General features: G+C 39.5%; 1 protein-coding gene across 4 annotated transcripts in view; it reads left to right on the top strand.

Annotated features, from left to right (window-relative positions):
- The window catches only part of LOC117229142 (nucleolysin TIAR), a 1163347-nt gene that overhangs the window by 164525 nt on the left and 985152 nt on the right, over positions 1-13670 (top strand). The window lies entirely within an intron of this gene.

Raw genomic sequence — 13670 nt, 5'->3', positions numbered from 1 at the left:
AACGGAATCCCGCGCTGCCAACACTTGTTGAGAACACGCGTGCAAATTAAGGGAAAAGCAACCGAGAGAAGCAACCGAACGGAAAACTAAAAGCTTCTGTACGAATTCAGAATTTTACAAGCCGCTTCTACGAAACATAGAAATAGTTAGACTTCGCAGCGAAGTTTCTCCGATGTTCGTGAAAGTGTCTACGCGGTCGCGAATTTTACTATATTTTGTGCAACGCGAAATGCAATGGACGCAGAAATAACTGGAATTTTGGCGTTGCATTGTACGCTGACCGACGATAGTTGAAAGAACTTCGCGCATCGTTAACGTTGGAGTAAAATTTGATATTTTAACGAATATACGTCTCATTGAATAAACTGTACATATTACAGCGAAGCATGTAACACATTGTTTATATCGCAATATTGTTTCACTTAGAAATAAAAAGGATACAATGAAAATGAAACATTGAATTAGTTATGGAAAAGTAAAATTAATAATTTCGTCGACACAATGGAAATTTTTATCCTATGTTAAATGGGTTTACTACACTCTGGAATATGCATACAGATGCGTAGAATAAAAATTGATATTCCGTCGATGAAGATATTAATTTAATTTCTCATTTTTATTTTATTATTTTGGTCATAAAATTTATATAGTTCGTGTTTCAGTGGTCTGTACAATCATCGACAAAAGTTAATAAAACATATCTGTATACGTTGTATTAACCCTTTGCACTCGAAGCTATTTTAACTGTAAATATAAAATCATTTTTTTAACTTATAGTATTTCTACTATAAAAATTGAAATAATATTCGATTATAATACTTGAAATGTAATTCTATTATAATACTTGAAATTGATTCTTGGGACTCGCGTAATAATTGCACTCTTAACAATCTTATAAATCTAAACTTTGTTAATATAAAAATTAACTTGTAATTATGTTATCTATTGTACAGATTATTGAACCACGAAATAAATTTTTTGCCTCCGTTATTACAAACTTTAAGATAGTATAGTTGACTGGAACTTTACTTTACGTACTCGAAAATACTTTCGATCGCTTCAAATCGATCGCAAAAAGCAAAGTCTAATAATAAGTAAAAAAAAATGTACCAATTTATTGTCGCGCATCATCAATTGTCGAGGTCAAGTTCTTTCAACTTCGACCGTCCGAACGCGCGTTTCCGAGTGCGCCGGGGAAACTCGACGCAGATCCCTAACAAGGGATTTTTTCCTAAAAGGATGAAGATTAAATGTTTACGTAAATATGGGCGGGATGGGCGGTGAGAGGGGTGGGGATTGATTCCATTAATCTTTCACTTACTCCACGATGCTTCCTGCAATACACCTTTTCTCCCTCAGACGGTCTTGTTTTCAAAGGAACTAACCGACGGGAGAGTCGAGCGGAAGCTGAAAGGTGAACGAAGAGTAATAGATGGCTAAAGGAAGAATATGTTATAAAGAGATTGGGAAATGAAAAATGATGCCAAACGAGCGAAAGCAAACGAATGAAAATTGAAGGATAACCAATGAAATATTGGACATTTTACTGGCCGTTCGGAAATTATTTCTTATTTTACCCAGCGGACATTGAAATATGACGGGCCGGGCGTAAACTTTTGAGCTATCGCTTATTATATCTGCTATAGAGACCACGTGTGCCCAAGGCCACGATCTATGGCAAATCGCGACGCGAACGCGAAAACGCTAGCTCGGTCCCTCGCGGATAACTAAATCGGAAACGTAGAATGAAATTCTTTCATGCACGATTCCACCTTGCCGCGGAAATCGCGGAACAGTATGCATTTCAATTGCGCTCGATTTATCATCCGCGTGTTCTTGAATCCGTACGCGAGTCGCATAGATAATAATATGATTATCGCGAATTTTTATCGTCGCGGCGGACGCGATGTATAAGCGATAGCAGAATTTTATTCTGTCGCGTGATAATCGATAGACTGCGAAGCGAAAATGATCAGCGTCGATGGTTGTTCGGTTTATTTAAATATCTGATATATAATATAATAATATATTAATCATATACTATACTATACTATATACTATAATAATATATTAATCATAAATACAACTATACATGACCATCGAGTAACGATGTTTTAACCCTAAGCGCTCCGCGCGTTTCTCGAGCACTGCCTACCAGCAACTCCGGCACATTTTTGGTGCGGAGCGCCCGAGATAAAGGAAGTCTTATTTTGAGCGGAAAAGATAAACGTTCTCCGAATTTTCTAACTTCTCGTTGATCCTGGTGTGCCAGGCACTTGCTATACTAATATGTACATCGGGTCGATTCACTTTTTGCGCTATGATTTCTTTCACGGCCGCGTCGTTTAACGCCTCTTCGTCCTTACGAATCTCCCTAATCGATCGAGAGTCATGCGCTTCGTGCACTCTCGTTCCTAGAATTTGGAAGAATCGAACGATATTCTTATTTAATAGATCACGTAGATCTAAAGATTCGCGATTCTAGATCGTCGCGATTCTTTGTTGAAGCGCAAAGGGTTGACGCTCTTTTGAGAGTCAATGTACATCTTTGTAGTTGTTGGCAATCGGTAACTATAAAAAAACGAGCTGCAAATAATCGTATTCCCTCTTCTCAAATTGTGTCCATTTGTTCATTCTTGTATACAATTTGTCCAAATGTCCATTTTCGTGTACAATCTGCGCGTCGATTCGGGAGAATTTTCTGTACGTGCAGGTACAATACTCTCACATACAACACAATAATCTCAACCTTTTTAACCCTTGGCGCGCTCCGCGCGTTTCTCATTTCTTGGACACCGAGAAAATATTAAAACGTTCGATCGAACGACTCAATCGGCGGCCTTCGATCATATTTTAGCGATTAGCCTGTGACCAATCAAATATTTTGCACGCCATTTTATCTGATCTATTTCTTTGCTTTTCATTGGATACAAGAGCTATGTTATTTATACTTTTCTCATCACGGAACAACTTGACATAACCATTTAACCCTTAGCGCTGCGCGCGTTTCTCGAGTATTGCTTACCAGCAACTCCGGCACATTTTTGGAACGGAGCGCCCGAGATAAAGGAAGTCTTATTTTGAGCGGAAAAGATTACACGTCCTTGCGAATGCATTTGATTTTATTGATTTCATAAATATACATTTTCCTATTGTAAATAAAAGATAAATTTTCAATTTTGTAATTCACCATGGTGCGATATCTTTGGTAACAATCTCCCATGTGCATTCTGGGTTTACTTGGACAAGTGTCACAGTATTCGCTTTGCCAAATAAGTTACCAGATATTTCTCTCAAGTTTAGAACATTTTCTGCGTAATCGTTGGTTTCTTTTATAATTTCATTCACCAATTCGTCCGTGAAAAATAATTTAAAATATTGTATCGGCTGTTCGATGTTTGTAGGAACTTATGGTCCAATGACCTGCGGCAATACGCTAAAAGGTATTCTATCTGGAATATGTAATTCTTCCGTAACATCGCGCCATTCGTCCAAGTCTTGTAACGAATCTTCGCTTTCGCTTTCAATAATTCTCATTCTTCGTCTCTTTGGTAGTATAATTTCGCTACTGCTGCTCGAAGTGTCAGAATCGTAACCAACATTGTCTTCCACGATGTCTTTTAACTCTTCAAAATCAAACACGTCTTCGGTATCGCTCGGCTCTAAATTCTCATCGTAATATTTATTTTTCTCCATGTTGCTAACCATAGAAAAGGTCAAAGAATGGTTTAATCGCAATGGTACAGACTTAGCACGTTTTAACTACAGATAACAATTGCTAACGCCGACGATAACGTATGCTAAAAACGTTTGGCTCCGCAGCGGAGCCTTCGGAGTTACGGAACAAATGACAAATGTCTCCGTAGCGGAGCCTTCGGAGCGCTAAGGGTTAATAATTTTCAAATATTCAACAATTTCAAAATATTCGAGGCAAATTAAATTTCGTTTTCCGAAATTAAAAATGAAAATTCTCGTAATAAGCTGTTTCATTCGAATCGTATACAAGTTGAAAAGCGATTTACAGTCGTCGAAGTTCCACTGCAAATTCGATTAGGCTAAATATCATAAAATAAAAACGATTCGTCGACAAATCATGCTTTCGTACGGTGATTCGCGAAATAGGTGTCGTCGCATAGTCGTCGCGAGACTTTAGATTACGAGAAGACTTTTTCAGAGAGGACTCTTTTTAGAAGCAAATCTCGTTCGAGATTTTTCCGACGCCGCGTTATCTCGCGGCAAGGACGGCGAACGGGGCGAATTCGAGATTGTTTTATGCGTCGAAGGTATCGTTTCGCTTTTGTTGACCCTTCGCGGTATCCGTTGAAAAATCTACGGGACGCGGGACGCTGCCTCGGCGCGGGCGAAACGGGATACTGAAAAGAAAAAAAGAAGAAGAAGAAAAAGTTACATCGCGAGTTCAACGTAGCATGATGGCATAGTAGGATATATCGGCTTTAAGCAGCGGAGACAGCGTCTCTTGCCCGTTTTCTTCTCAATTTTCTTCGCATTTTCCTCTCGGAAGAATCCACTCCGTCGGCCGTTCTTTAATAATTGAAAACACATTAATTGCAGAAGCGGAATAAAACATTTTTAGCAAAATGAGAGCTCCTTTCTATCCCGGGACAGCCGCGCTTCAAATAACATCTCAATTAACGGCGGCTACATTTAAGTGTACTCTCCTGTCATTTCGGCTAGGAATTTCAGTACTAAATGCACTTTGCAGAAAACTAGTGAATGAGGTTTTGATTGAATGAGGTTTAATGGAAAACCTGATTGTCAGTCACTAATTTTGGCTTCTGCCGGTTCAAACACGTCGCTAATTCGATCAATTAGAACGTTCCAGAATATCCTGCGTTTCCCCCCCTCTCTCTCTCTTTGTCTCTCTCTTTCTCTCTCTCCCTCGCTCTCCCCGGTCAGAAGTTGCTGCACAAATGTTTATGTTATTCGATATGGATTTATTCCGGCAAGATTATTATCAGCCGCGTTAATGCCAGTTTATCACGGATGTAGAACACGTGCGTTTGTTATTCCCAGCTGTAATTTGTTGCGGACCTTCCTTTCGCATTTACACGACCGGCAGGAATGTCAATTATCGATTGCATAATCAATGAATTTTGTGCGGGAATCCAGGCTTAGCCATTATTCAAACGGAACGTTTCGAAAATGAAAATTTTCCCATTATGTTATCCTGTTCGACTCGACCACGGTCTAGAATAACCGTGCTTTGGCTGTTATGCACAATTATTTCGTCTTTGCAATCGGATTATAGTAAATTTTCCCGAATTTTTTCTCAGCTTTTAAATATAAAAATGGACAATTCGGGAAGAGGAGATGCGATTATTCGAGCATCGCGACGCATTTTTATAGCTTCCGATTGTCAAGAATTATAAAAACGACGTGCAAGGCTCGAACAATCGTATCTCCTCTTTCCAAATTGTCCATTTTTGTTTACAAAATTAATTTATATTAAGATTAATTGCTCGGCTTCCAAATTAATTGCTTTCTTTTCAAAGTCAATTTGGAATTGAGGATTTTTATTTTGCACAAAGATCTACAGTTTAATAACGAACAATATTTATGGTACATTTGTACGCGAACATGATCGAACTTCTGACGCAATATCATAACCCCGGCATGCTTAACCCTAGAAAGATAACCATATGACAACGTACGTAAAAGATAACCATACGCTTCAGAGGCGCATGCTTTTCTAAGGCGTTAATTTTATACTAACAATGGATATTTATTTAAGTTAATCTAGTCATTTTAAAGGTTTGGCATTATTGTAAAAATAAAATGCATTTATATTATATTTTTTTATATTTTAAGTAATTTTAAACTTAAATCACTAGACCTCTATGAAAAATTAACAAAAATCAACAGTCTTCGCAGGCGCCTCTGCGACGTAGGTTATCTTTCTCGGGTTAAGGAAGGGTCAAAAAACAAAAATTTAAGCAAAATTTTAAGTACTCATTTTCGTTCTAACAATGCTATACATTTTTTATATTTTATTTCTGTGTGTACCTAAATGTATGAATTAACTCGTCATGGAGAAGTGACAGTATTTTGTGTCCAGACGAGTATACTCGTCGAACACGGCTAACCGGTTAAATATATTTAACATTTTTATCTATTTTGTCGCGCTCGCAAGTTGTGTCATAGACCTCTGTATTAGTAATAAAATAGTTAATATTATAAAACAAAGCCGCCTTTATGATCCAATATTTTAACAGCGACGCTTACTCTGTGTTCGACGAGTATACTCGTCGTCGCTTGATTCTCGCGACACGTACAGATGCGCGCTCTGAAAAGGAGGCGCCATAATTGACTGATTTACAGAACCCGTCAGAATGATTTACAGAGATGACGATTTACAGAACGAATGATTTAGAGAGAACCTTAGATTTATAGAATCCGTGAAAATGATTTACGGAGATGACGATTTACAGAATGAATGATTTAGAAAACTCTAGATTTATAGAACCCGACAAAATGACGAGTCAAACATGACCCGACAAAATTCTTTAATTTGTGCGCTACTTGCGGCAAATGTTACAAAAACGCTGGTTAAAAATCAGAATAAATCTTCTGTTAAGGAGAATAAATCTTTTGTTAAGAAGAATAAATCTTTTGTTAAGAAGAATAAATCTTTTGTTAAGAAGAATACATCTTCTGTTAAGAAGAATAAATCTGCTGTTAAGAAGAATAAATCTGCTGTTAAGAAGAATAAATCTTCTGTTAAGAAGAATAAATCTTCTGTTAAGAAGAATAAATTTTTTGTTAAGAAGAATAAATCTTCTGTTAAGAAGAATAAATCTTCTGTTAAGAAGAATAAATCTTTTGTTAAGAAGAATAAATCTTCTGTTAAGAATAATAGATCTCCTGAAGAAGTAAATCTTCTTCTAAATAATCTTATTATTATCTTTATAAACTGATGTAAAACAGCTGTATTTTTGTGCTCCGTAAATCTAGCGTTAAGTAGATCTAATATCTCGAGCATCCTAGGATTAAACACAGCATAAAAAATCCTTGACCATGTCGAAAAACAACATACGTACAAAAAGCATAGTCGATACACTTCGCAACATCGACCAGTTCCCATCATCGTCGAAACCTCGTCACGCAAACGAAAAAGAAAGAAAAAATGAATTCACAACGTCGACCATCGTAACAGCCATCGAGGATCATATCGGCGAATCGGTCACGTTGCCTCCAGAGCTCCGTTGAAGCGCGAAATTGTCCGTAAGACGAAGGGCGACAAAGGCGCGATAATAATAACGGCAAGAACAACAATACGAGCGCGGCGACGGCGGCGGCGGCGGCGGCGCGTTAAATTCACACGGGACAACAACGGGCACCTTTCGTCGGCGCCGTTCGAAGGGGTTGCAACAGTTTAGGGGACGCGTGATAACTGATACGTACGGTCGTTTAAAGTTGACCGAGATAAGGAACGATAACAAGCAACGCGGGGGAGAGTTACGAGGCAACGAAGAAACGAGGTCGAAAGATCGGTAATACCCGGGGGAGAGATTTTTCTTAGGAAGTGGTCTTCCAACAGGAAGGGAAAGTTTCCTCCTCTTCGGCGGGTTGCTGTGTTCCGAGAAATATTCTACAAGAGGTTACAGGGGCCCGTGCATTCGCGGGTAACCCTGGGATTGCATGTCGGTAAATCCGTGAAATTCTTTGATTTAGTTTACCGCCTTCCGTGGCCGACGTATACACATGTGGAAAAGGGTGCCCTCTCCATCTCTCTCTCTCTCTCTCTCTCTCCCTCTCTCTCTCTCTCTCCATCCCTCTTTCTCTCACTCTCTTCCTTTCTACTCGAGATAGAGAGAGAGAGAGAGAGAGAGAGAGAGAGAGAGAGACAAGGACGACCAGACGAAAGCCGGAGGAAAGAGGCAGTCACGTGTGCTCCCACACGACTGGCAAATACAAAGATAAGCTTTACGGAGCGGGATCACTGTGGATAAAGGAGCACTCACGACACATCTTATTTCATTGCGCCCTTTCTTTTTTGCCGCCGCCGCCGCCGCTGCCGCTGCCGCTGCCTCCGCTTTCCTCGTTCCGTGCCGTGATTCTATCCGCGACATGTTTATGGATTTCCAGTCCGAGGTATTTGTCGTCGTATCAGCGTATTGTGGACCGTGCGTCCACCGAGCTTGACACCGTCAAATTAATGGAAACATCTTCTTCTTCTTCTTCTTCTTCTTCTTCTTCTCTTCTTCTTCTTCTCTTCTTCCCTCGGCTCCGCTCGCTTTCCGCGATCTAAGTTGTCCTCTCTCGACCAAGCTCCCTTTCAGAAAATCTTTCAGTCGGCTTCTCGAATCTGTACGCAATTTATTTTCCAACTTCATTTTCTCGATAATTCGGTGGATTATCGCTCGAGGATGTTCGTCGTCGCGTCAGCGTGCATCGAAGCGACAGCGTCGAATTAATGGAAATCAAAGAATAAACGCGCTAAAATCATATATCGATTCTTTTTCAGATATTTCTGTCTTTAGAAATGTTTTGTTACGGGTGGTTGCTACATTAGTGATTTAATAATGTTGTTAATTAAATAAAAGAGGCGTCTTCGGCTCTGATCGCGCGTCTTCTCGGAGACTTGAATTTTTGTATTTGATCAGTGTTGGCGTGATTAGTGTTTTCTTACATCGTTGTTGGTACTAAATGGGACTCTCTTTACTGTACAGGGTATCCCAAAAATTATGGTATTTCTGGGAAATAAGGGGTTCCTGAGATCATTTGAAGTAACTTTTTCCTTAGCGAAAATGCGATAAACGGCTTCGTTCACGAGTTATCGACGAAAAACAGCGACCAATAAGACGCGAGCTCTCCTGGCGCGATGCAGCCGAGTCAACAAGCCGAACAGGGCTCCGACCGCTCGTTGGCTGGGCCGCGTCGCGCCGGCCGAGCTTGTCTCTCATTGGTCACCGTTTTTCGTTAATAACTCGTAAACAAAGCCGTGGATCGCATTTTCGCTAAGGAAAAAGTTGTTTCAAATCACCTCAGTAATCCCTCATTTGCCGGAAATACCATAATTTTAGGACATCCGGTTTAATATACGTTTCGCACAACACATTGATAATTCATTGATACGGCAGTAATTGATTTATAACAAACATTTTCTCCGATTTTTTGGCAATATATGTTATTTAAACTTGTCACACAGAACTGCTGTGGCATCGATTTAAAACTAGTTAATACATATTAGAGTATAAACAATGCGACGCTTCCCTCCAAATCCTGCACGACGATAGGCGAACATAATAAAAAAATATACGAATCATCTATTTACACATAAAAATTGCGACGGGTCCAGAAATTGGGACATCCGCGCGACTCCAGAAAGAGTTAAACCGGAGCTTGGGCCAGCAATGTTGGACGCGTAAAGCGCTTATTGATTAACTCAACCGGCGATGCCTCGAATTTTTGAACGATGCAATGTTCCACGTGGCCACTGCACGTAAATTCCGTCGATCGGAATAATAATCAACGAAAGCGCGTAAAGCCGTCGCGGAGCACAGCGCGAAACTCTAGATCGTTTGTAGGGCGGCAGCGAAAAATTTGATCAGGTTAGGCTAGGCGAGGCCGTTCACGGCAAAGAAATGTACGCGGGCACGGGGGGCGTGGGCGGCCACGTTAAACGAGCTCGGTTCGAGAAAAAGCATGGAGGACAAGAGCATGGATGCCAGGGGGTGGTCTAGGTTCGCCGCGACAACGACGGCGATGAAGGAAGATGTAAGGCAGAAAGCGGTCCGACGGTTTACACTTTACGCTCCGCGTCGCGGCTGGGTGCTGCGCGACGCTTTATGCGTTTCTCGTTCGCTGCTCCTCCGTTTGCACCTTTATATTGTTGGCTGGCATGCGCCGCGAGGCAATGTCGTAAATGTATAACACCTACTGCGCGTGCATCGTCCTATGGAGTGCAGCGCCGTCGCGAATAAAGTCGTCTTCGCGTTTCCTACTTCTCGTCCCCGCTTTCGCGATCCTCGCCGCTTCCTGTCCACCCGCGGTTGTCACCGTTTCAGCCTTCCTTTTTTCACCGGTTACGAGTTTATTCGTCCCGGTCGCGGTAGCGTTCGCTGCGAGCTCATTAGCGACCACGCGTCTCACAATTAACCGCGCCACGATTAACTCTCGGACGGCCGGCCGTCCTCGCGACAATCGACGACGTTTGCGACGATTCTCAGCTTCACTCGTCAAGTTCTCCGAACGTAATTTCGATGATACAGTAATGTCTCCCTAACCGACGCTCAGATTGTACACAAACATGGACAATTTGGGAAGAGGAGGCACGATTATTCGATGTTTGCACTTCGTTTTTATAATTGTTGGAAATCAGCAACTATAAAAATGAGCAACGAGACTCGAATAATCGTACCGTACACTCTATATATATATATCTCGTTGCTCATTTTATATATATATATATATATATATAGGGTGTCCCAAAAATGTCTCGTAATCCGGAAATAGCGGGTTCCTCGGATCATTTGAAGCAACTTCTTCCTTTACAAAAATGTTCTCCGAGGCACCGTTAACAAGTTATCAAGGAAAAACAGCGACCAATAAGAATCGAGTACAGCTGACGCGAGGCGGCCCAGCCAACCACCCGCTCATTGACGAGACGCGTTGCGGTAGCACTGGGAGAGTTCCAAATAATTGTAACGTGCTCCGTTTGTGTGTTTTACGCGGATTGTTCAGGGACGATGCTGGTTGTTCGAAAGCCGATAGCTGACGATCGATCGAAGACGAACTTCGAGTTTCAATTAATGCGACAGGTTTTATTTGTTCGTTTCAAGCGGTCTATTCGTGCATTATGCTAGCTGCTCGAAGACTATACAGTAATTTCTCCCTAATTCGCGCTCAGATTGCGCACAAAAATGAACGATTATTCGAGTCTCGCGACTCGTTTTCATAGTCACCGATTGTCAACAATTATAACAAAAATCTTTTCTTCTCAAATTGTCTATTTTTGTGCGCAATCTGAGCGCGAATTAAGGAGAAATTGCTGTGTAATATAATATATAAATCGAAGAAAATCCTCGAACGCCACTGCTTCCGCAGCTTCGTGCGTTCCTGATCAATTTCCCTAAATAATGGCTCGAGAATATCTTTTTAAACGGCGATCCAAGAACGAGAGATCGTCGCATCCGATTCGTCAGCTGAGAATCGAAGCAAGTCTTCGCAAATAGAAAGCTTGCTAGAAAATTTGCCAGAAAAAGCAAATCGCTCCAACAAGATTTCGCCAAAAAAAAACGAAGCTCCTCGACCGGTCGTTCGAAATTTCGTCTCACCCGGTATATACCGGCCGGCTTTTAACTCGGCGGTGATAATGTCGAAGCCCTGGTGGAGAGGAGAAAGATAAAACGATGGAAAGTAACCGGGAAAGAAACAAGTCCGCGTTGAACGTGGAAGAGAAAACGCGCGACAAGGTTGAAAAACGCGGAGAAACCGACGGGTGGCGGGGGAGGGTCGTGCGAACGGCGGGGCAAAGAAGGACGCTATGTAAAATTCGTATATACGAACCTCGTGAGACATTTAGGATGCACATCCGGTTGGAAAGATGGCCGACCGTCGACTTCCGGCGCAGCAGGGAGTTGACTTTTGCATTACTATTGTACGCGAACTCGCACAAAGATTCACCCTCTTCTCTCTCTGCTCTTCTTGTTTCTCTTGTTCCCAGCGACCGTGCCGACCTTTGTCGTTTTGTTTCCCTCTTTCGCTCCTTTTTCTCTCTGTTTCCTTTTATTTCCAACTGTGCGCCGCTTCTGTCTAGGTCTTCCAAGAATTTTGATCCGCCGACGTTTGTAATAATTCCGCGGACCGAGCCGTGGAAGGTTTCTTCTTTAAAATCGTGCAAAAACACAAACGATTCGCATCGCCGGGGATTGTTGCTTTTTTTTGCGTAGGCGGCCGGGTGTTTTTCCGGCTTTGGCTTCGACTTCGGGGGATTTCGTTTTCGTGGATCGATATGGGCGGCCGCGCGGCAGTTTCGATTATTTTACATTATTTAAGCCGTCGTTTTTTCTCAATCGATATTGTTGAGGGATTGTATGCGATCATTGCAAAGTTTCAATTATATCAACGTCGCTACGGTTAATCTACTTTCAAGAAATATAAAATTCGAACATTATTACGATCAATTGTGGACCAACAGATATTCACATATTTTCGGTGCGAGTTTATTACACTCGAAAGGCGACTCGAGGCACCATTAAAAATTTCTACATCGTTTTCTCGTGTAATTTTCGCATTATTATTTAATTTATTATTATTTAATTATTATTGTTTAATTATTATTTCATTCATTATTATTTATTATAATTTAATTATTATTTAATCCATTATTATTTATTATAATTTAATTATTGTTTAATTCATTGTTATTTGTAATAATTTAATTATGATTTAATTCATCGTTATTTATAATAATTTAATTATTATTTAATTCTTTGTTATTTATAATAATTTAATTATTATTTAATTCATTGTTATTTATAATAATTTAATTATTATTTAATTTGTTATTATTTATTATAATTTAATTATTATTTAATCCATTATTATTTATTATAATTTAATTATTATTTAATTTGTTATTATTTATTATTATTTGATAATGTCAAGGTGATATCGTAAAAAATAATATAGAAATTGTTATGTGTTAGGCGAAATGTCTTGGTTTTGAAGTTAAAACACCTTCGAGTGCAAACGCTTAAATTCAAATGAAACAGTAATTTGCACTCCCGGAAATTGAAATAGTAATAGTATAAATCAGGCAGAGATAATTTGCAATCGGATATCTGTAACATTTTTCAAGAATACAGTACACCGATGTATTGTAAATGGAAGTATTCGTGTTTCAAGATTTTCCTTGAGAAACTTATCGATTTTTATAAGTTAGGGTATTAAAGATACATTTTGTGGATTTTGCGCGGGGGGGGGGGGTCATCTCCACTAATCATGCTGGCATATATACGATAATGTTTCTTTTTTTTTTTTCTTAAAAAGTCTTTGCCCCTTTAAGATATTCCGGTCTCGTGTAGCTGGGGTTGGCTAAAACATTCGGGAATAAGGGAGGCCACTCTCCTGATATCCCACGGGATGAGACGTTACATTTCTCCAAGCCGAACGCACCCTTATCTTTCTGCGGTCATTGCCTGTTTTAGAAGGTCATCCTATTAGTCACATTTCTTGTCCGGTGCAGCCTTGCACTGTAAACCTTCGTGCAGCTGTCGCATTTATCAACTTGAAAATTCAAGAAAAAGTTCACGAACTTACAAAACGATTTATAAAATGATTTATAAAATGGTTTAGAAAATAGCTTATAAAATGATTTATAAAATGGTTTATAAAACGATTTATAAAATGGTTTATAAAATGACTCAGAAAATGATTTATAAAATGACTTGGAAAATGATTTATAAAATGACTTAGAAAATGATTTATAAAATGACTTAGGAAATGATTTATAAAATGGTTTATAAAATAACTTAGAAAATGATTTATAAAATGACTTATAAAATGACTTAGAAAATGATTTATAAAATGGTTTATAAAATAACTTAGATAATGATTTATAAAATGACTTATAAAATGACTTAGAAAATGATTTATAAAATGGTTTATAAAATAACTTAGAAAATGATTTATAAAATGCTTAATAA

This window comes from Megalopta genalis, chromosome 7, assembly GCF_051020955.1.
Source record: "Megalopta genalis isolate 19385.01 chromosome 7, iyMegGena1_principal, whole genome shotgun sequence".
Lineage (NCBI taxonomy): Eukaryota > Metazoa > Arthropoda > Insecta > Hymenoptera > Halictidae > Megalopta > Megalopta genalis.
Note: the sequence above shows the minus strand (reverse complement) of the source record. Positions and strands in the feature narration are given on the sequence as shown.